The sequence below is a fragment of the Pan troglodytes genome, chromosome 4 (genome assembly GCF_028858775.2).
Source record: "Pan troglodytes isolate AG18354 chromosome 4, NHGRI_mPanTro3-v2.0_pri, whole genome shotgun sequence".
NCBI classification, from domain to species: Eukaryota; Metazoa; Chordata; class Mammalia; order Primates; family Hominidae; genus Pan; species Pan troglodytes.
Window position 1 is genome coordinate 169,374,789 of NC_072402.2, and position 22,668 is coordinate 169,397,456.

The 22,668-nt window shown below is 41.6% G+C and overlaps 1 long non-coding RNA gene across 1 annotated transcript; it reads right to left on the minus strand.

Moving 5' to 3' along the window:
• Nucleotides 1-7,383: 7,383 nt before the first annotated feature.
• Nucleotides 7,384-20,219, minus strand: LOC129144043 (uncharacterized). Its single transcript, XR_008548135.2, has 5 exons — nucleotides 20,192-20,219; nucleotides 18,454-18,811; nucleotides 17,495-18,028; nucleotides 14,483-14,566; nucleotides 7,384-7,744 (listed from the first exon to the last, which is right to left on the minus strand). It is a non-coding gene; the product is annotated as an uncharacterized LOC129144043 (long non-coding RNA).
• Nucleotides 20,220-22,668: the final 2,449 nt, after the last annotated feature.

Consider the following 22,668-nt stretch of genomic DNA (forward strand, 5'->3'; position numbering starts at 1 on the left):
TGGATATTTTTCTTCCTATGTTTAGCTGCCCAGCATCTGAGCCTCCTTCCTGTGTTTGGGGCACTCCGATTTCATGATTCTTAGTGAAAGACAGGGGGGTCCACCTCCCTCTACTGAAGCTAGAAAGGCCAGACTCTCACTTTCTCCACCTCCCTCACAGGGTACATAGCCAGGGCACCACCAGCCATCTCTCCATATTATCAGGGGGGAACTGGTGACACCAAGAAGAGGGACAATGGAGAGACTGCCTTGGTAGGAGCAACCAGCACAGTGTGGGACAGTAGGAAGGTACTGTGACATCTATAGAGGGGTGGCTCTGGCGGTAGCCACATCCTTGCAGGGCAGGTTCCGTGCTTGATGGTGGCCAAGGTTCTGGGAGACTTTCATGCCAGCCTGGCTCTCTCCTTCATTTTGTAGGTCAGATAACTGAGGTGCCTACAATAGAAGTGACCCACATACCACAGACAGGCAGCAGTTTAGGACTATCATCCACGTCTCCTGAGCCACAGTCAAATGTATACACTCTTCTCTGACCTAATTCCCTCCTTAAACTTTGAAGTCAGCTAGGAAATACCCTAAAGCCACATAATAATAGAGATCCTCAATTCCATTCCATGAGGCTATCTCATTCCACAAAACAGGCATTTATGTAGCACTCATTATATACTGGGAGAATGTATCAGCTATTGTTCTTAACAAGACTATCTCATTCCACCAAACAGGCATTTATTTAGCACTTACTGCATACCCCATAACTGCAGACACTGGGAGAGTATATCAGCTATTGTTCTTACAACAAATCATCCTTACACTCAATGGCTTAAAACAATAAGTATATATTATTACTCTTGAGTTCTGCTGGTCTTGGCTCATTCACGCCTCTGCAGTCAGCTGTGTGCCATCCAGGTGGCTCTGCTGATCCTGGCTGGGGTGGCTCACACACTTGGGGGTTAGTTGGCTATAGGATGGTCTGCAATCACCAAAATCTAGAGGAGGAAAATCCTACATTCCAGGGAGATGTCAAGGCTTCAAGAAAATAATGTTGAGGGTTGCTGGGCTCTCCCACGGCATGATCTTCCTCCTGACACCGCCCTTCGCTGGCCCTCCACCTCCCCCACGGCTGCGAGTGTCTCCACGCCAGAAGGTGAAGCTTACTTGTCCCTTGATGGTTCCAGAGATTGGGTGCTCAGTTTAAGTCATTTATCTCCTCAAGGTTTTTTCTTTTGGGTTTCCCAGCAGCCGAAGTAGGGGTGGGGGAGCATCAGTTGCCTAATATTTATTGTAAAGAGAAAATAACTCCCAGCAAAGCTTCTCTTTAACACTTATTTCTGAAATAAAAATTCATGCAGAGCTTCATCTGGGTACCCTAAATCACATAGAGGACCAAGTCTCCACAATAGCCCTACAAGAACGGAATACAGGATATGCGGAGCTATTTCTTGGGCTGCCTCTGAATGAAGGCTAAGGGGTAAAGATCGTCCAACACAAGGCCAGAGTGCAATCCAATATGATGCAGCAGTCACATCCGACTCTGTGTGGCTCTGTAAAGAGACAGAGGCCCCTGGTACAGAAAAGCAGGTGGCACTCTGCATAAGGAAGACAAAGCCTGGCCTTTGGAGGCTCAATCTGCCAGACACTGTGCTAGACACCATGCATCCAGAATCTCCTTCACTCTCCACGACAGCTTCCTGTAGCAAGCATTTCCTCTTTTACACCAAAGAAAACAGACCAAGAGAAGCTAAGTGACTTGTCCAAAGTCCCATGCTAGCAAGTAAGCAGCCAAAGCCCGTCAGATTCATATCACTTTTTTACCCCTGGGCCACGGAGCAAAGCATTCATCTCCTCAGGGACCCCAACTGTTAGATTAAACAGAGAGCTGTGTGGATCAGAAGAATGAAAATGCAAAGCTCCTATAATTCATAGCAATACCTGGATTTGAGAGTCTCTGCCTACTTTTTCAGATTTCAACTTAGAAAAAATGTTAACGTAGTTACCAGCTCTTTCTCTTCTATAATCACTTTTACAATGGTAATAATTATGGATACATTTTATTTGTTTGTTTATAACATGCTGCTTCCATTAAGAATTTGGGGTGGTATAAAACAAAAACATGTGATGTGTGTGATACACAGAAGAACCAAAGAAAAGGAAAATAAACCAATCACAAGGTAGTGTGAATAACTTGAGATTGACCTTTTCATCTGGTTCTGAGCTTCCAGACAGCCAGAGCAAACAGGAATACAAGATTAGTTCTTTGTGTTTATTTGTTTTTTTGTTTTGTTTGGTGTTTTGAGACAGAGACTCTCTCTGTTCCGCAGGCTGGAGTGCAGTAGCATCATCTCATCCCACTGCAACCTCTACCTCCTGGATTCAAGCCATTCTCCCATCTCAGCCCCCCAAGTAGCTGGGACTACAGGTGTGCACCATCATGCCTGGCTAATTTTGGTGTTTTTTTTTGTTTGTTTGTTTGTTTTTGGTAGAGACAGGGTTTCTCCATGTTGCCTAGGCTGGTCTTGAACTCCTGAGCTCATGCCATCCACCTGCCTCAGCCTCCCAAAGTGCTGGGATTACAGGCATAAGCCACCACACCCAGCCTCAGGAATGTAAGATTAGTTATTCACATATTTTCAGAAGAGGAGAAGAGTATATCCTTCTCTCAGGTTTCTCCTAATACTGAATTCTGAAAGAAGTTTACTTATGAAAGCACCACTGAGTGATACATGTAACAATATCTTCAGTGATATTTTTATAATAAATACATTCTGGAATTCCATATGACTGTCCATGTATGGCATTAAAGCCCAACTCAGAAAATTAAATTCTGAGACAGAAATTCTGATGGGTATTACAGGAAACTGATAGAAATGAGTTCTTCTATATACTGTCAGAAGGCAACATCTAATTCCCTGTTTCGGTATTCAGGCACAGTATTGTTGTTCTTGTTAGATTAAATGCTCAAAATCATCGTCTCATTCCCTTATCACATAGGACCATTTCAGCTTTTAAGCTGCAATTAATAGAAAACCCAACTCAAAGTGCTTTATCCAAAATAGAATTTTTTATTCCTGTTATTAAAAAGTCTTCAGGCACGGCTGGATCCAAGGGCTCAAGTAAACTCAGATAAGCTTGGTCTCGACAATTAGCATGAGATGGGCTTCGTTCTCAGGATTCTTATGGTTTCAGAATGGTTCTTGCAGCTTTGAACCTTCTATATGATCTGCTTCAGACCCGAGGGAGAGATTCTGATCCTGCCTCAGCACCCTCGGGAGGAAAGAATCTATCCTCTTCTCATTGTCTCAGGTTTTGTCATGGTGAGAGGAAGTAACACCTGCCTGGCTTAAGCCTCAATCTCTTAACCTGACCACACACCTTGAGAGATACCAGAAGAAGAGAAATGGACAATGAGGAGGTGTACAGCATGGCTCACAGCATGCACTTTCTGCATTCATGAGTCTACCTGCAAGCACAGAGGGTTTGATCTACAAAATTAGATCATTTTCAAAGGCCTGAGAGATGATTGATGCTTTCCAGAATTTGATTCTTTTTTTGGGGTAGGGGCGGGAGGGGGGGCGGACAGAGTCTTGCTCTGTCGCTGTCGCCCAGGCTGGAGTGCAGTGGCACAATCTCGGCTCACTGCAACCTCCGCCTACTGGGTTTAAGCAATTCTCCTGCCTCAGCCTCCTGAGTACCTGGGATTACAGGCGTGCGCCACCACGCCAGGCTAATTTTTGTATTTTTAGTAGAGATGGGGTTTCACCATGTTGGTCAGGCTGGTCTCCAACTCCTGACCTCGTGAGCCTCGGCCTCCCAAAGTTCTGGGCTTACAGGCATGAGCCACTGCACCCGTACTCCAGAATTTGATTCTTGTACTTATAATGACCATTCAAATTTATAATCCTTAAATTATTGATAATTAGAGAATCACCTACTCCATTTTCTAGATGAGAATATTGAGGCTGAGAGAGGGTGCCTTGACTAAGCAGGCCCTGTTCATTTAAACTGTCACCCTCACCATACAGTAATGATGATCTCTCATATCTCCTATTTTATTGGTTCTAAGATATACATTTTTTCACATTAGTGTTTCTGAAATTAGGCTGTGCGATGGTTATTAACTCATTTATGCTGGAGGTTGCAAAATTTTTTGTGTGAAAAATCAGACCTTGGCAATGACCTTGAGCAGTAGGGTATAAATAACTCCCACAAGCTTAGCGTTCCACTAATAGAACACTAGGCATAAAAGGGTTGTTGTCCAAAAACTACGGCAATTCTCTTTGCTTGCGGCGCAACGGAGCATTACACTTCCACAGTCACGTATCCTTTTGAAGTGAAACATGCCCTGTGACTTGCTTTGCCAACAGTGTGCTTTCCGAGTGGAAGCCATGGAAAGCCGGTGCTGTTTGCCATGTCCTTGTGCCCCTGGAAATGATCCTGGGAGCTTACGACGAACTGGAGCCTCCACTAGTCTGAGTTCCTGTCATGGGCTGAGTTACGTCCTTCGAAATTTCTGTATTGAAGGTCTAACCCCTATACCTTGGGATGTGACTGTATTTGGAGAGCAGGTCTTTAAAGAGGTAGTTAAGTTCGAATGAGGTCACTGGAATGGGTCCTAATCCAATATGACGGTGTCCTTATGAGAAGAAAAGACAAGGACTCAGGAGGGCACAGACAGAAGATACAGGGAGAGAGGCCTCAGAAGACACCAATGCTGCCGAAGCCTTGATGCCAGACTTCCAGCCTCCAGAAATGTGACAGCATGCTTCTTACATAAGCCACCCAGGCTGTGGTCCTGTGTGGTGGCAGCCCGAGCAAGCTCACAGTTCCTAAGTGACCACAGTGAGCCAAGCCCTAAGTTTAATATGTAATGCAAACTAGAAATAAACTTCAGTTGCGTTAAGCCCTGGAATTTTGTAATTGTTTGTTACTGCAGCTTCACCTACTCTATCCTAACTGAAAAGAATGCCTCTCACAGCTGATAGAATAAGAAAGCATGCTTTCCAGAATTTGATTCTTCTTTTAGGCGGGGAGGTGCGGACAGAGTCTTGCTCTGTAGCCCAGGCTGGAGTGCAGTGGCACAATCTCGGCTCACTGCAACCTCCGCCTACTGGGTTTAAGCAATTCTCCTGCCTCAGCCTCCTGAGTACCTGGGATTACAGACATGCACCACCACACCAGGCTAATTTTTGTATTTTTAGTAGAGATGGGGTTTCACCATGTTGGTCAGGCTGGTCTCCAACCCCTGACCTCGTGATCCGCCAGCCTCGGCCTCCCAAAGTTCTGGGCTTACAGGCATGAGCCACTGCGCCCGTACTCCAGAATTTGTTAAACCATGGTTTAACAGGCAGCCTTTTTTCTTCCTTAGAGACAATACAATAATCATCTTCTAATCAATAACATTATGTATTAATTGAAACATGATAGCACTTAATAGTTGATAAAAATGTACCATTTTGACTTTGCATTTCAACAATAACAGTTGTAGAAGAAATAAGAATAGCAATAGTATTAATGATAATAGCTAATATATTCAAGCACTAACTTTGTGATAGGCACAATGCTAAACACTTTCCATACTTTATATTTTTAGTCCTCTCAAAAACCCTGTGAGGGGCATTTTATCATCCCCATTCAAAAGTGAGGAAATTTAAAGAGCTAAAATGAACGGCTTCCACCCCTGCACCCTCCTTCCTAGTAAATTTTAGAACTCAAACCAAGGTCTCTAAATCTGGGACCCTGCTTTATTAAATGATGCTGTCTATTGACAAAGTTTCTCTTTTTATTTTGTAAATATCACATATCTTTTATTTCAGAATATGCACTATACTTCATAGTAATAAAACTTTTTTTTTTTTTTTGGTTTAGTCATTTAGGCTTTCCACTGAAATCCAGGAAGCTTTTCTCATTCATCTGATTTAAGACAGTTTCAAATATCTAAATATAGTTAACTACTGCCTATAAATATGGCGGAATTTTTTATGTGTATTATCCATAGTACATGATATGTCATTTTTTGTTGTTCTTGCTGAAAAAAAAAAAAACGACCATCCTACACACTGTGGGATGATTTATTCGATTGTTGTTATTCATGGCTAGGAAAAACTTAGAATGCTCAAAATAAGCAAAAACATTTCTGCAGCTGCTACAGATGGCCTACTCCCCAAGACTAGGCTGGCCCTGAACACCAACAGTCATGCAGAAGTGCCAGCCTCATATTGAAGCTATTAGCACTTTCAAGGAGCGCATGCTGCGGGTGTGTGTGTGGGGGGGTGTCTCTGTGAAAATTCTGATGACTGGTAGAGTGCCCAAGCGAATCTTTGACCCTGAAGTCAGCCCCAGTCTTGGGGCCCCTCACATGCAAGAGCACCTTTTCTCATGCAACTGGAGCTGTGTGGAGCAGGGAAGGATGAGGTGTTAAGAGAGTCCTAATGAGCCATATCACAGATGTGTAAAACAGCTGGAGGGATGATGTCACCACGCTCCACGCTCACCCCGCCGCCTCTGCTACTTGCTGCCGTTATTAGAAACAGACACTGGAGGAGGGCACCTAGAATACGCGCCCGTCCCCTTCTCGACCACTCTCTGGTCCTAATTAGGTAGGCTGGGCCCCAGCTGTGCACGTAAATCTCACCAGGTGACTCCAAACCGTCTAGGCTTCTAATCCAGATGAGTCCTGCTCCAGCTTGCACTAGAGAGAGGCCATCTTCAGTGGAAGATTGATTGTACTTGTTACATTAAAAGCCTGACCTCCGGGTGGGTGGGGAGAAAAATTAAATTCTTAGGGAAAGGATCTGAAAAGGATTGCAATTAATCACAAACTCTGGACATTTTCAATTAAGAGTGCAATTCTTAACACGCCTGATGTCTGATGATGTCAGACTCTGTCATGGCTGTGAGTTTAAGACTTGTTTTCCAAAACAAACATGAGGAATCATCCTGTCTTGTGCTAACTCCAAACATACACGTTTTCTCCTTCTTTAATCTGGAAAAGGAGCCACTGAAGTGCCTACTATGTGTCAAGTGGTTACATAGAGTGGCTCATTCAATCCTTTAACAACCCTAGGAAAGATTGTTATAGATGAAGTTGAGCTCAGAGAGGAGAAGCGACTTATCTAAAATCACACAGCAAGTAAGTGGAGTGGAATTTGAATCCAGGCCAGCCATCCTACAGATCATGTCCCTGGCTTCCCCAACCACACTTACCACCCCCATCTCCATCCTAGTTCAGTTTCTTTGTTATATGTTACCATACAACTGGATTTCCTTTCCTTCAGAACACTGACCACAGTTATAAGTTTGTTAGTGTAATTAGGTAAATCTTCCCCTTCTGACTGTATGCTCCATGAGGACAGAGCCCACATCTGATTTTGCTAGCCATCCATCAGTCATCTCACCCTCTTTATTCTTGAAAGCTGAGTCAAGATTTCATTCTGTTGTATACTTCTTTTTCAAAGGACTTAAGGACAATCCAATAAGGACAAACCCAATCCAAGTCTAAACCACTCATAGTGGCCCCTTTCCTTTGTCGGCATTTGACTGACAATATGGGCACAAGGGCCAGTTCTGGCCAAAGAAGTAAGATGAGAAGTGAGCTGGTGGAACTCTGGGGAAAGTTTTTCTGCTCTTAAAAGCAAAAGCCTGGGAAGAGCGAGGCTCTCCTCTTCCTCTTGACATTGTCATGTCTGCATCAGACCCTTGATACTGTAGCAGTCGTGTGTCTACAAGAAGAGACAGTGGAGGAGCAAATCTATAGAGAAAATAAGGGAAAGAGAAAAAGAGCATGAATACTTGATGATGTGGGAGTTGTGAGAATTAAGTAACATTCATTCATCTTGCTGTTATTTATTGAGTGGCTACTAAATATCAGGCAACAGGAGTGTAACAGTGAACAAAATTAAAATGGTCCTTGCCCTTATGAAGCCTCCTCTAGTGAGGAGGACAGGCATTAAATAAATAAACATATTGATATACAATTACAGGGAGTTACATTTCCAGGAGAGTAACCTGTAGTATAATAACCTTCCTGCAAGTCACAATACACACTCTGGACAAAACAACAATTTGAAGGCAATTGTTACCTTTTTACCAAAAGAAGACAGAAACTGGAAGGAGGTTGACCCCATTTTTGCCTTAAAATGCTTTCCAGTTTATGTATCCCAGAGTGGCTAGAACTCAAGCAAAAAGCCTCAGCTGGCTTGAGGAGTCAGAGGATGCAGTTTGGAGCTGCCAGAAAGGTAGAAAGTGAAGAAGAAATGCGGAAAAAGAGGGAGCAATGAAATGTGAACCCCTAAAAACCTAAATTAAAAACTCTACTTCAAATTCTTGTTGACTCACGCACTGTGCATGTGTAAGGAAGATTTCAAGGTTCTTAGCAAAAAGCAACAGCTGGGAAGTTGGAGAAATTGAGCAGTTCAGCTGTTATTCAACACAAGAAAAACTGAGTTTGGAGTTTGAACTTAACCAAGGTAATGCCTTGCTGAAACAAAAATAACAATCTTCAAAGGAAGATAACTGAATCCAGAGGCTCTACAAGGTATTGTTCAAAACCTCCAGTATAGGCCGGGCGTGGTGGCTTATGCCTGTAATCCCAGCACTTTGGGAGGCCAAGGCAGGCAGATGATGAGGTCAGGAGATCGAGACCATCCGAGCTAACACAGTGAAACCCCATCTCTACTAAAAATAGAAAAAGTTAGCCAGGCATGGTTTTGGGCGCCTGTAGTCCCAGCTACTCGGGAGGCTGAGGCAGGAGAATGGCATGAACCCAGGAGGCGGAGCTTGCAGTGAGCCAAGATCGCGCCACTGTACTCCAGCCTGGGTGACAGAGCAAGATTCTGTCTCAAAAACAAAACAAAACAAAACAAAACAAAAACAAAAAAAACCCCTCCAGTATAAAATGAAGCATTACTAGATATACAAAGAAATGGAAAAGTGTGAGTTGTAATCAAGAGAAGAAAACAGGCAATAGAAACCAACCCCAAGACAATTCAAATGTTTGAATGAGCAGAAGAGCATTTCAAAGCATGAATTAGAAATAAGTTCAAGGATTTAAAGAAAAACACTGTCATAATGATAGAATAGTTGAGGAATCTCAGCCAAGAAACTAAAACTATTTTTAAAAACCAAATAGAAATTCTAGAATTAAGAACGATAATATATAAATGAAAAATTTACTGAGTGGGTTTAACAGCTGATTAGAGATGAAAATATAAAGAATCAGTGAACTTGAAAATAAATCATAGGCATTATCTAATCTGTAGAAAAGAGAGGGAAAAGCAGATAAAATAAACAGAGCTTCAATAGCCTGTAAAAATATATCTACCTGTGTAACACGTTTACCTAGTAATTTTGTGGAAAATGAAACAAAAAGCTCAGAAAACACATGCAGGATAAATACAATTATACCCAGCCACATCACAGTGAAACTGCTGTGATAAATAGAAAATCTTTTTAGCAGCCAGAGGAAAATAACACTATGCAAAAGAATAACTATAAAAATGATTACTAACTTCTCACAAAAGCAATAAAGACCAGAGACAATGGAAGGGCATCTTTATGATACTGAAAGAAAAAAAAAATGGTCAACCCAGGATCTTAAGCAAAAATGTCCTTCAAAAAGGAAGTAAAATAAATATTTTACAAGTAAATAAAAATGTACAGGTTTTTTTTTTTTTTTTTTTTTGCCAGTCAGCTTAGAATACAAGAAATGATAAACTAAACTTTTTCAGGATGAAAAGAAAGGACATCAGGTGGAAACCCAGATCTACAAGAATGAGTGAAGAGCACTAGAAATAATAAATATGTGAGTGTAAAAGATTATTTTTTCTGCTCTTAATTTTTTTAATGGCAGTCTAAAGAAAAAAACCCCATATGTTGTGGGATTTACACATGTGTATATGCAATATACATTATAATAATGGCACAAAGGATAGGGTTAATTAAATTATAATCTTGGAATAATGTTTCTTATGGGAATTTATACAATATTAACTCAATAGTCTCTGATAACTTAAGGATGCATAGTGTAATCCCTAGAGCAATTTCTACAAAATACAAAGAGATATAGCTAAAAATACAACAGAAAAATTAAAATGAGATTCTAAGAAGTATTTGACTAACCCAAATAATATAGGAGAAGAAAAATAGAGGAGCAAAATCAGACAAAAATATGTAGAACAAGTAAAAAAAGTAATAGGCCAAAATCCAACCATATCAATATTTGCATTAAATTTCAATAGACTAAAAAACTACTTCCATTAAAAGGTGGAATATATGAAGACCCAGCTATATGCAGTCTACAAAAAAAGAATTCTTAACTGTAACCACACAGATGGCTTGAAAGAAAAATAACAGAAAAAGATATATCTGCAAACCACAAGCAAAAAAAACTGGATTGCTATATTAATTTCAGACACCCTAGCCTTCAGGGAGAGGACAATTACCAGAAATACAGAAGGGTGTTTAGAAATGATAAAAGAGTCAATTCATCAGGAAGACGTAACAATGATAAATGTGAATGAGCCTATTAACAGTGTTTCCAGATACATGAAGTAAAACTAACAGAACTAGGGGGAGAAACAGACCAATTCAAAAATCATGTTGGACATTTTAACACCTTTTTCTTAGTAAGTGATAGACAGAAATCATAAAAATATAGGAGACCTAAACAAGACTATTGACTACACTTACCTAATTGACATTTATAGAACACTACACCCAACTACTGTTGAATAACCAAATGCAGGCCCATAAAACACATGTCAGAGGATTTCAAAAGATTGTACTCTAACAGTATGTTTTATGATGACACTAGAATTAAATTAGAAATTAATAACAGTATTTAGAAAGCTTCAAATATTTGGAAATTAAGCAACACATTTATAACATTATATTCAAAGAAGAAGTAATAAACCAAATCAAATTGTATTTTGAACTGAGTAATAACAGAAATACAATATATCAAAATTTATTACATTTAGCTAAATTATCACTTATAGGGAAATGTGTAGATTTAAGTGCTTCTATGGAAAAGGAGAAAAGTTTAAAATCAATTAAGTTTCCACCTTAAAATGTTATGGAAAGGCAGGCAAGTTAAATACAAAACACATAGAAGATAAAATAAGTACAGAGTTCAGTGAGATAGAAAACAAACAATGAAGAAATTAACAAAACCAACAGTTGCTTTTTTAAACAGACTAAATAAGTTGATTAATCCTTAGCAATTCTCACCAAGAAAAAAAGAAAATACAAATTACCAATATCAGGAATAAAAGAGAGTATATAAGTACAAACTCTAAATATATCAAAATGATAAAAGGATATTTTGAAAAATTTTATTGCAATAAATTCCACAACTGAGATGAAATTATCAAATTCCTTTTAAAAATGTCATTATAACTTTGCAGGATAAAATGGAATATTCAAATATCCCTATATACACAGAAAATTAATTATTATCAAAACCCTTCCCAAAAGGAAAGCTTGAAGCACAGATAGTTTCACTGGTGAATATTAAAAATCATTTAAGGAAAAGTAATATCAATCTTTTATAAACTTTGAAGAAGTCAACATAACCTTAACACCAAAATATGACAAAAATATTACAAGAAAAGAATATTACAGACCAATCTGTCTCATAAACATAGACACAAAAATCTTTGGATAAAATATTAGCAAATTGAATTCAGTGATACATAAAGAGTACATTACATAATAACCAACTGGGGTCTATCCCAAGAATGCAAGGTTGGTTTAACATTCCAAAGTCAATAAACATAATTAACTCTATTAACAGAATAAAGAAGGTAATTGATGAATAAAAAGCATTGGCAAAATTAAACACCCATTCATTGTAAAATCTCTCAGCAAACTAGGAAAAGAAAAGAAGTTTTTCAATCTGATAAAGGTTATCTATAGAAAGCATAAAAGTAAGATTATAGTAAATGGTGAAATATTAAATATTTTTCTTAAGATCAGGTACAGGACAAAAATGTCTCTCTCAACACTTATATTCAACGTATCAGTGAATATCTTCACCAGTGTAATAATTCAAGAAAAGAACACAAAGATAAGAAGAAGGAAACAAGTAAAATTACTTCTGTTTAAATGTGACATCATTATTAATATAGAAGATCCTAAGAAATACATAAAATGACTCTGAGAACTATGAGTGAATTTAGCAAAGTCATAGGATACAAAGTCAACATTCGAAAATCAATTGTATGTCTATATATTAGCAGCAAACATTGAAAAATGAAATTTAGAAAGCCCATTTCCAACAGTATCAAAAAAGTAAATACTTAGGGATAAATTTAACAAAAGGTGTGTAAGACCCTTACACTAAAAACCAAAATATTGCTAAGAGAAATATTTTTAACTAAATAATGGATAGATATGTCATGCTTATGAAATGGAAGACTTGGGATTCATAATCAGTTTTCAGTTCTTCCTGAATAAATCTACTGAGTCAACGTGATCCCAATCATAATCTCAATAGATTTTGTTCAGGTTGCATTAATTCAGTGTCTGGTGTCTTCTTGCTGTGTCCTTACATAGTGGAGAGGACAAATTAGCTCTCTGGGGTCTCCTTTATAAGGGCACTAGTCCCAGTTATGAGGGACCTAATCACCTCTCAAAGGTCCCATCTCCTAATAGCATCACCTTGAGGGTTAGGATTTCAACATATGAATGGGTGGGAGGAATAAACATTCTGACCATAACAAATGGCAAAAGGATAGACAATTCCGTGGAAAAGAACTGAGAGTTTAGAAATAGAACTACATGTATACAATCAACAGGTTGTTGTGTTTTTGTTTTTTAACAAAGGTTCTAAAGACTGGAGAAAAGAAAGTATTTTTTTAACAAGTGCTGCAACAACTAGTTATCTATATTAGAAAAAAAATGACCCCTATTTCCCACCACACACAAGACTAAGAAAATATTTGCAAAAACAAATCTGACAACTGATTAGTATCCAGAATATACAGAGAACTTCTACAACTCCATAACAAAAATATTTAATTACTTTATTGCCAAAAGACTCAAAAAGACATTTCACAAAGAAAGATAAACAAATGACCTTTGAACATAGAAAAAACTACTCAATATTATTAGTCAGCCAGAGAAAAGCAAATTAAAACAATGAGATATTAATACCTCTACATGGCCACTAGCATGGCTAAACTTCAAAATACTGACAATCTTAAATGTAAGCTAGGATGTGAAGCAATAGGAATGCTCATACATTGTTGGTAGGAATACAGAATGGTACAACTACTTCAGAAAATGATTTGCCTGTTTCTTATAAACAAATATATGTGAATTATACTTCAGTAAGGCTACTACAAAAAACATGAAAAAAGTTAAATATATATCCACCCTATAATCCAGCAATTCCACTTCTAGGTATTTATCCAAGAAAATGAATATATATGTTCACAACAACACTTACACATGAATCCTCATAGCAGCTTTCATCATTATAGCCCCAAACTGGCAATAACCCAAATATCCTTCAACAGGAGAATAAATAAACAAAGTATGGTATATTTATAAAATGGAGTACTGCTTAGCACAAAAAAGGAACAAACTACTGACACATGCAACAACATAAATTCCTCTCACGAGGAATGTTATAGTGAAGAAACTTGGTAGGCAGCTCTTTAACCAAGTGAGCAGAAGTAACAACACCAACATTGAGACAAATGAACCCCATGTGCTTCCCAGTTTGAGGCCTTGAAAAATACACATCACTTTGGTAGTATTCTTGCCAAGAAATGCATAATGTGAATATAATTGTTAGGAACCAGGAGATAAATTCAAATTTAGAGCCCTTCTGCAAAGTAACTGGCCTTGTATTTCAAAAGGGTGATAAGCATGGAAGACAAGGCCTATTCTATATTAAAGAAGGCTGAAAGACATGACAATAAATGCAATCCTGGTCCTGAATTGGCTCCTGACTGGGAAAAAACGGCTATTAACAACTAGATTGTTGGGTCAACTGACAAGATTTGAATGTAGTCTGTGGATTAGATGACAGAATTATACTCATGTTAATTTTCCTGAGTTTGATCATTGCATTGTTGTTATATCAGAGCACGCCTTTTTTCTTAGACAAGCAAGACACACTGAAGTATTTAGGGAAAAAGTGGCATAATATACATATATATGCAGAGAGAGAGGAGAATGAATGAATAAATAAATGAATGACAAAGCAAAGGGGCTATATGTAAACAATTGCTGAATCATGGTAAAGAATATTCAAGGATTCTTTTTTTATTTTTTATTTATTTATTTATTTTATTATACTTCAAGTTCTAGGGTACATGTGCACAACGTGCAAGTTTGATACATAGGTATACATGTGCCATGTTGGTTTCCTACACGCATCAACTCGTCATTGACATTAGGTACTTCTCCTAATGCTATCCCTCCCTCAGCCCCACACCCCCTGCCCTGTGTCCAAGTGTTCACATTGTTCAATACCCACCTATGAGTGAGAACACACGGTGTTTGGTTTTCTGTCCTTGTGTTAGTTTGCTGAGAATGATGGCTTCCAGCTTCATCCATGTCACTGCAAAGGACATGAACTCATCTATTTAAGGATTCTTTACATCGTTCTTGTGACTTCTCAATAAGTTTGAAATTACATCAGACTTAAAAGTCGGTCAGGTGCAGTGGCTCACACCTGTAATCCCAGCACTTTGGGAGGCTGAGGCAGGCAGATCACTTGAGCCCAGGTGTTTGAGACCAGCCTGGGCAACACGGTGAAGCCACATCTCTACAAAAAATACAAAACACTAGCAGGGCATGGTGGTGCATGCCTGTAGTCCCAGCTACTTGGGTGTCTGAGGCAGGAGCATCACTTGAGCCCAGGAGGTCAAGGCTGCAGTGAGCCAAAATCACACTACTGCACTCCAGCCTGGGTGACAGAGTAAGATACTGTCTCCAGGAAAAAAAAAAATTAAAAGTCAAAAAGCATGCAATTACACATTTTGATACATGCAATGAAGAGATAATGCATGTAAGGTACTTAGCCCAGGGTAAGCACCTAATAGCAGCTATTGTTCTTGTAGGTAGAAGAAATGGGAAGGAGCTGTGTACCCACTCACACAGAAGGTAACTCGGCTAGCTTTTTGCCCAGCTCTCTCCTTATGGATAAGATAGATGAGACCAAGAGATGGGGAGCTCCTGATGAGTGGCAAAGTTCTGTTTTTTGTTTGTTTTCTACCCTATATCAGGAATATCCACAGTGTCCAGGGAAATGTGAGCTATATGATAATTTACATTAATAATAATGAGGAGATATTTTTAAATAGGCTTTAGCAGTTATATAACGCAATGCAAAAATCCAAGTATATCGGCTTTATTTCTGCAGTGATATACAGTGATAGGCCCAGAACTAGTGATGGTTGAATCCTTAAAACGTTGAGTCTACACTCATGTAATCAACATGTCTGCCACTTTCCTGGAAATATTGACTGAGGCTGCAGTGAGCTGTGACTGTGCAACTGCACTCCAGCCTGGGCAACAGAGCAAGACCTTGTCCCCAAAATGGTGGCAATCGGTCAGGACCCTGGTCAGGACCCTGGTCAAGACCCATTAGGTAGAAAGTGACAGAAAACATAACCTAGAATGGGCTAAGCTAAAATGTGTGTCAATAAAGAGTCCAGGCTCAGATGGTTTCATGCATGGCTTGACTCAGCACCTTAGACCCTGGGAGCTGGTCTTTCTCTGTCTCTATGTTCCACTCTGGCCTCTTGAGTTTACAAGATGGCAAAACGGCTGCTGTAACTATGAACTTCCCTCATCTAAGGCCCCAACTCAGAAGGAAAGGGTAAATGCCTACCAGAGTGGCTTAAATAATAGCCTTAGGGTAGTCTGTGATTGGCCCAGTTCGGTTTTCTTTGAAGCCCGCTCCTCAACCAATTAATCTGATTAGGAATATAACACACAGTGGGTGTCTTGTGCCAAAGTTAAATACTCTATTCTTGGGGCTGCTGTTATCTCTTCTGACCTTTCCCCAACTGCATGTACACACACCTCCAAACCTCAGATAGCACCTGAACCAAACGGAACTAATCCACAGGCCTGCTGAGAGCCAATCAGATTCCCTGTCTGTGACAGAACAATTACACAAGTAATTATTACCCCAAGTCCTCATGCCTCCCAGTAGCCATGCCCTTTGTAATGTGACTTTGTAGCTTCTCTCATCAAGAGGTGAAGCCTGTTTCCCCCACCCTTGAATCTGGATTGGCCTTGTAACTTACTTTAGACAAGAGAATGCAGCAGAAGGAATGGTGTTATAGTTCTCAGAGGAAGGCCCAAGACCTGAGTCCTTCCACCTTCTCACTTGCTTGCATCTCTGCTTCTGTATGAGGACATGAGCAAGCTAGCCTGTTGGAGGATAAGCCACATAGAGCAGCGCCAAGTCAGCCCATTTGTCTGAGGTGAGGTCCAGACATATGAGAGCACCTATCCAAGACTTACAAAGCCACCCAGCTAACCCAAAGCTGACCACAGATACATGAACGAGTCCCACCAAGCTCAGGTCAACACAACTGAACCACTTAGCAACCCTTAGACTAGTGTGCGAAAATCAATGTTTATTGTTGTATGACACTGAAGTGTTAATGATTGTTACACAGCATTAGTGTGGCAACAGATAACCGATACACTGTCCCCACCAAAAGCATCAGAGAGCCCCAGAGCCAGCAGCCTTGGTGGATGGTGCTGAACTTGTAGAGTCATACGGAGATGAGGCAGGAGGTGGTGCCAAAATCTTGGTGGAGGCCAAACTTGTGGAGACACAGAAACCACAGGCCAGACACAGTAGTTCACATCTGTAATCCCAGCACTGTGGGAGGCTGAGACAGGTGGATCACCTGAGGTCAGGAGTTTGAGAGCAACCTGGCCAACATGGTGAAACCCCATCTCTACTAAAAATACAAAAAATTAGCTGGGCATGGTGGTGGGCGCCCGTAATCCCAGCTACTCGGGAGGCTGAGGCAGGAGAATTGTTTGAACCCAGGAGGCGGAGGTTGCAGTGAGCCAAGGTCACACCATTGTACTCCAGCCTGGGCAACAAGAGTGAAACTCCATCTCAAAAAAAAAAAAAAAAAAAAAAAGCAAGAAAGAAAGAAAAAGGAAAAAGATAAAGAAACCACAAAGAGGCAGGGAGACTGGCCCGCTGCCTCCCAGAGAGAGCAGAGATGGGACCACAAAGGGAGAAATGGGAAGACGAGCTGTCAGCCTGCTTTCTAGTTCCCACAGGTTGAGCTTTACTCTCTGTGCTTTCTTCTGATGAGAATCCCCTTCTTAATCCTCAGTTAGTCACCCTTTTATATGAGTGATTTTAAATGGGTTTCTGTTCCTTAAAGCCATCCTTTATTACTATGGGGTAGATAGAGCTCAATGTTTGCCACCCTATAAAAAAAAGAATGAATTTCACATATACATGGGAGCCCAAACATCAGGATATAGTTCTAGGATCTATGCTCACCTCCACCAGCAAAGCCACTGGGGCTTCCAGTAGGCACCATTTTCATTTCACCCCAGCAGGTCTTCTTGAAACTCAGCCACACAGATAATTCAGGTGTCCGATCATCAGACCCATCTCCAGGTCTGTACAGCAAAGGCAGCCACTGAAGCCTTCCCCAAGAAGTCTGAGATTCGGTCCTGAAAGCAGATCCATTTCCACAGAATGGCTGTGGGTCCTTCCAAACCTGCGATTCCCAAGTGGTCAGGGTAGTTGGGCAATGAAATATGAACTCAGCTTCCAGTTGCTGAACGCATGCATCCAGTTTGAATGTGGATTTCTGCAATTCGGTTGACAAAAGAGTGTGTGATAGGGTTTCTTTTTCCTGCACTCTCAACTACAGATTTACTCAGATGTCTTTTCACATCATTAAGAAAGTACAAAGCTGGGCGTGGTGGCTCACACTTGTAATGCCAGCACTTTGAGAGGCCAAAGCGGGAGGATTGCTTGAGCCTAGGAGTTCGAGGCCAGCCTGGGCAACACGGTGAAAACCCAACTCTACAAAATAAAAAAAAGAAAATTAGCTGGGCGTGGTGGCATGCCTATAGTCACAGCTACTTGGGAGGCGGAGGCGGGAGGATCACTTGAGCCCAGGAGATCAGGGCCGGTGAGCTATGATCACACCACTGCATTCCAGCCTGGATGACAGAGTGAGACCCTGTCTCGAAAAAAGAGAATAAAAAAAAATAAAGTATAGCTATGAGGAGTCACTGGAGAGGCGGTTGGGGCATGAAGGCTGGGGGATTGTTCAACAGGTCAGGCCTCTTGGAGGTTCTAAAATCTCAAAATTCTTGGATTTGAGGAATTCCAAAATTTCCCCCAGAAAGCTGCATAAAAGTAAATGGGTTCTTCATATGCAGCTCAAACTTCTCTCAAATATCCCCAAACTGACAATAGAAAGGCACAAATATGAAAGAACTCACCATTTCCATGGATTTCCTCTGCCCTCACATCTTGCAATGAATCTCATCTGTGGAATTCACAGCACAGACCTTTCTGATACTTGAAGGATGAAAGGAGAATCTGGTGGCCTCATTTTCTGACTCAAGGAAAGGGTTAAAACCATTTTTCCTTTTCCCTGCAGGTGCCCCCTCTGGGGCAAATGAACTCAGCTTTTCCATGTTTAGACCAAAGGCCTCAAATTCCTTCCTGGCAGGTGTTCATGTATGTGAGCAAATTAGATTTTGAAAGTCTTTTTTGCCACAAGTCTCAGGCCAGCAATGTAGGCTGTATGTTGGAAGTCCCAGGCTAGCCAGCGCCACCTCTCCGAGGCACTGCAAGCTGGAGCAGATGAAAAAGGCAAGTAAGAAAACATGGAATTCAGAATCAGAAAAGCCTGGCTTCAAATTCCAGCATTGCCACTCTGCAGCTGGGCAACTTTTGACACATCACCCAGCTCCCTGAGCCTCAGTGTCCTCATTTGGAAAACAGGGATAATAACGCTTTCCTCACCGGGGTGTTTGAGGATCTGACAAGATGTCACATGTCAAGTGTCTGGCTCTTACTTAGTATTTAATAAGTGGTTGTGTGTTATGCTGGGTTCTTGATTGCAAGCCATGTGGTAATCAAGTGGAATTTATTGGAAGGCTATCAGGGGCTCATAGAATTGGCAGAGAAGAGTGATGAAGTCTGGAAAATGGCCAGAAACCAAGGGCTTGCCAGACAGTTAAGCAACAGGGGCCTTAGCAAGGTCATGAGAATGGGTGGCCAGCACGCCACCGCTGCCGCTGGCCTGGAGAGCCTCCAGCCGCTCCTCCCGGCCCCAAATCACTCACTCAAGGGTCCAAGTCCTGGAGGGAACATGTGGCTACCCTAGCCTGGATTATGTGCACACCGTTTGTTTGCAGCTGGAGAAGAGAGGGGGAGAACTGGGTGTTTGTGCTTCTGTGTAAGGGGCAAGTTCATCACCCACCGTGCCGTGATGGCATACAATGGAGGGTGGGTCTCCACAGGGAATGGAAGTGCTGCTGGCCACTGAACAGTCCCAAGCCCACAAATGCTCACTGCAAACGTTACTATTTAAATCCAGAAGAGAAGGCAGATGCTTCTTGATAAAACCAGGGCAGAGTTACATGGCGTGGAGGAAAAGGGTGGGCTTGAGTTTCTGGCAAACTCCATATGTAAGGGTTAAAATCACCTGAGGTGAGGGACTCTAAGAGGCGCAGTGCTCAAGCCTCCACTTGTACTGACTGTGTGACCTTGAGCAAGTGATTTCAGCTCTCTGAGCTTCCGAGCTCTGAAGGCCCAGTTAGATGATACACCTAGAACACGCCTGGAACGAGAGCAGGTACATGGCAAACACTAAGGAAAAACTAGCTACGGTGATTGCAGTGTCTTCTGTTTAGAGAAGAGGACTGGCTTCTCCTGCAACTGAGGCCTGGGGGGGTAAAGCAGAGGAGCAGAAGCAATAAACATGGGTAAGTGAGACTGATGTGTCTGGGGAAGTAAACAGCTTTCTCAGAGAGGCTCAGCCCCCTGTCAAGGGAGCTGAGTCCAAGCTCCTCTGGGGCTTCCAGCAATAACACACTGTTATGAGCAACTCCACGAGCCTGGGGCATGAATTTCTCGCCTAACATAAAGATGTCTCTGAACCTAAAATACTCCCCCAAATCACACTCAGTTCTGTCCTCGGAGGTTTACCAGGGACATTGAGCAACTTACCTATTTTGCAGCTCGGAGCTTCCCCATCCCACCCACTCGTGACTCTGCTGAAATGTCGGAGGAATCTCCTGCCCAGCTTCTTGTAACCCGAGAGTTGCCAAGGGCAGCCACCCTACGGAAAGAGATTCTGGTTCAGAGAAAACATTCTAGACAGAGCCGACATACACGTCTCTTTCTTTTTTCTGGAAGATGATTTTCCACAGTGAGCCACAAGATCCTTTTTCTAAATGAGAAAATAACAGTTTGCATGGAGCAATTGAGAGTCATCTACCCCTTATTAACCCACAGCATTAATTAATTACTTATTTTACATGGCTCACTATCTTACACACCCTTTGAGGGATGATGGGGAAACACCAAACAAACGTAGGATTTGGTTGTCACTCATTTTCTCCAGGGTTCCAGGTTTCCCACCTTCACTGATTCCCAACAACATAACACAGTGTTACCTTATCGCATCCTCATCACATCCTCCTAGAAACCCTTGATTGGCTTTCCATTACCTTCAGGGGCCTCTTAGCACCACGTACAGTCTTCCAGGCCTGGCACCTGCCCACTTCTCCAGTCTTTCTTCTTTCCCCATCCCTCACGTCTTCTACTCTCCAGCCATTCACTCATTCACTTTCCATTCATTCATTCTTCAAATGCGTATTGGGCAGCCACTCCAAGTCAGATGCTGTGTTAGCTGCTAGAACCACAGTGCACAGTAGGGGGACAAGACAAACAAGAGCCTTTCTCTTAAGAAGCTTACATGCCAGGGAATGTAAATAACAATGAGAGAAAGAAAGAGATGAGAGCATTTCTTTCTTTCTGTGAAAAGTGTTGCTAGGAGAATGCCACAGGGCGATGTGATTGAGAGTGAATGGAAGAGGCCGTGTGCCTTTAATTGGGTGGCCAGGGAAGGAAGGCATGAGTTGAGAACCAGCCACTCCAAATTTCTTGCAGTTCCATGATCATCCCAGGTTTCATCTAACCTCTGTGCACGTGCATACGCCACTGCCTCCTCCAAAATGCCCACTCCACCCCAGCCCCACAATCCCTCGTCTACTTGTAATCCTGGCTCAGTTTCATCTCCACAGGGAAGCCATTCCCAGTCTGCCAAGGGCTGACTTGGGCACCCCTTCTCAGTGCTCCCCAGATTCCCTGAGCCTTAGTGCCCACTCCACACCTACTCCATCCCTATGACGCCCAGCATCAAGAGAGCAGGACCCAGAAGTCACCCTTGCTTCATGGCGAGTACCTTGGGAAGGAGAGAAATGCTAAAGCAGGATTGGAGGGCACCCAGTTGGGGTCTGAGCTTGGTGGACATCAATGATTTTTCCAGCAATTTTTGTCTGATTAAATCCCAAAGGACATTTTTTCCTCCAACTCTTTTTCCTTTAGCGTTTAAGCCATATGGTTCTGATTCATTTATACTTAACTAATTCATTGGTTTGGTTAGAGCTATTTGATGTCCGTGAGTCTTCTGAGCCTTTTCATACAATTTTCTAACTCTTTTTACTGTGAAGCCCAAAGTGGTCTTTTGCCAGCTGTAAACAGCACCAGAAGGTTACTGTTTGGTCTCGGTTTGGTCACTAGGCTGAGGCCCTGTGGTTACAAGGCCTCTGAATTTGGCAAAATGTGTTTTTTGACTCCCAGTGAAATTCTAAGAAGGTTCTCAGAAAAATAATGAGATGAGAACACATAAATAAGATATCCAGCTCTGGAGCAAGGCCCCTCCCTTTAGAGAAGCCCCCGTTGGAGTCATGGCTTCCGCCCACCTTCCCCATCCTCCCAACAGCAACTGGCAGTTGGGTCACTCAATGAAGTCCTGAGGCATTTCACTTCGTGATCCCACCCTGTCTCTAGGATCTTAGAAAGTGGCATTTGTGTAACGGGTAGGATTTTATGGAGATGCCAGTGTTCTGGCCAAGTTGGCCGCAAAGCAGCTCTGTTTTTGTTATAGGAGATGGAAGGATCTGAAACCAGCAGAGGGCCCACGGTGTTTCAGGCCCTTTTCAAGGATAAAGGTGTACAAAGATGAAGAAACACAGTCCTTGCCTCTAGGGGTTTAGAGTCTAGTGTTCCTATAACGTGTAATAGCAATACCTGTTATTGATCAACTTACAATATACCAGGCTCTACACTAAGTGTTTCCAGAATATTATTTCAGCCACTGTTTGTGATAACTTCAGAGATTGGTACTTGTCTTAGTCCATTTTCTGTTGCTTATAATAGAATATCTGAGACTGGGCAATCTATAAAGAAAAGGAATCTATTTCTTACAGTTATGGAGGCTGCGAAGTCCCAGGTAGAGGGGCCACATCTGGTGAGGGCCTTCTTGCAGGTGGGGACTCTCTGCAGAGTTCCAAGACAGCTCAGGGCATCACATGGTAAGGGGGCTGAGCTTGGAAGCTTAGGTCTCTCCTCCTCCTATAAAGCCACAGTCCCACTCCCATGATAACCCATTAATCCATTTATGAGGGCACAGCCCTCAT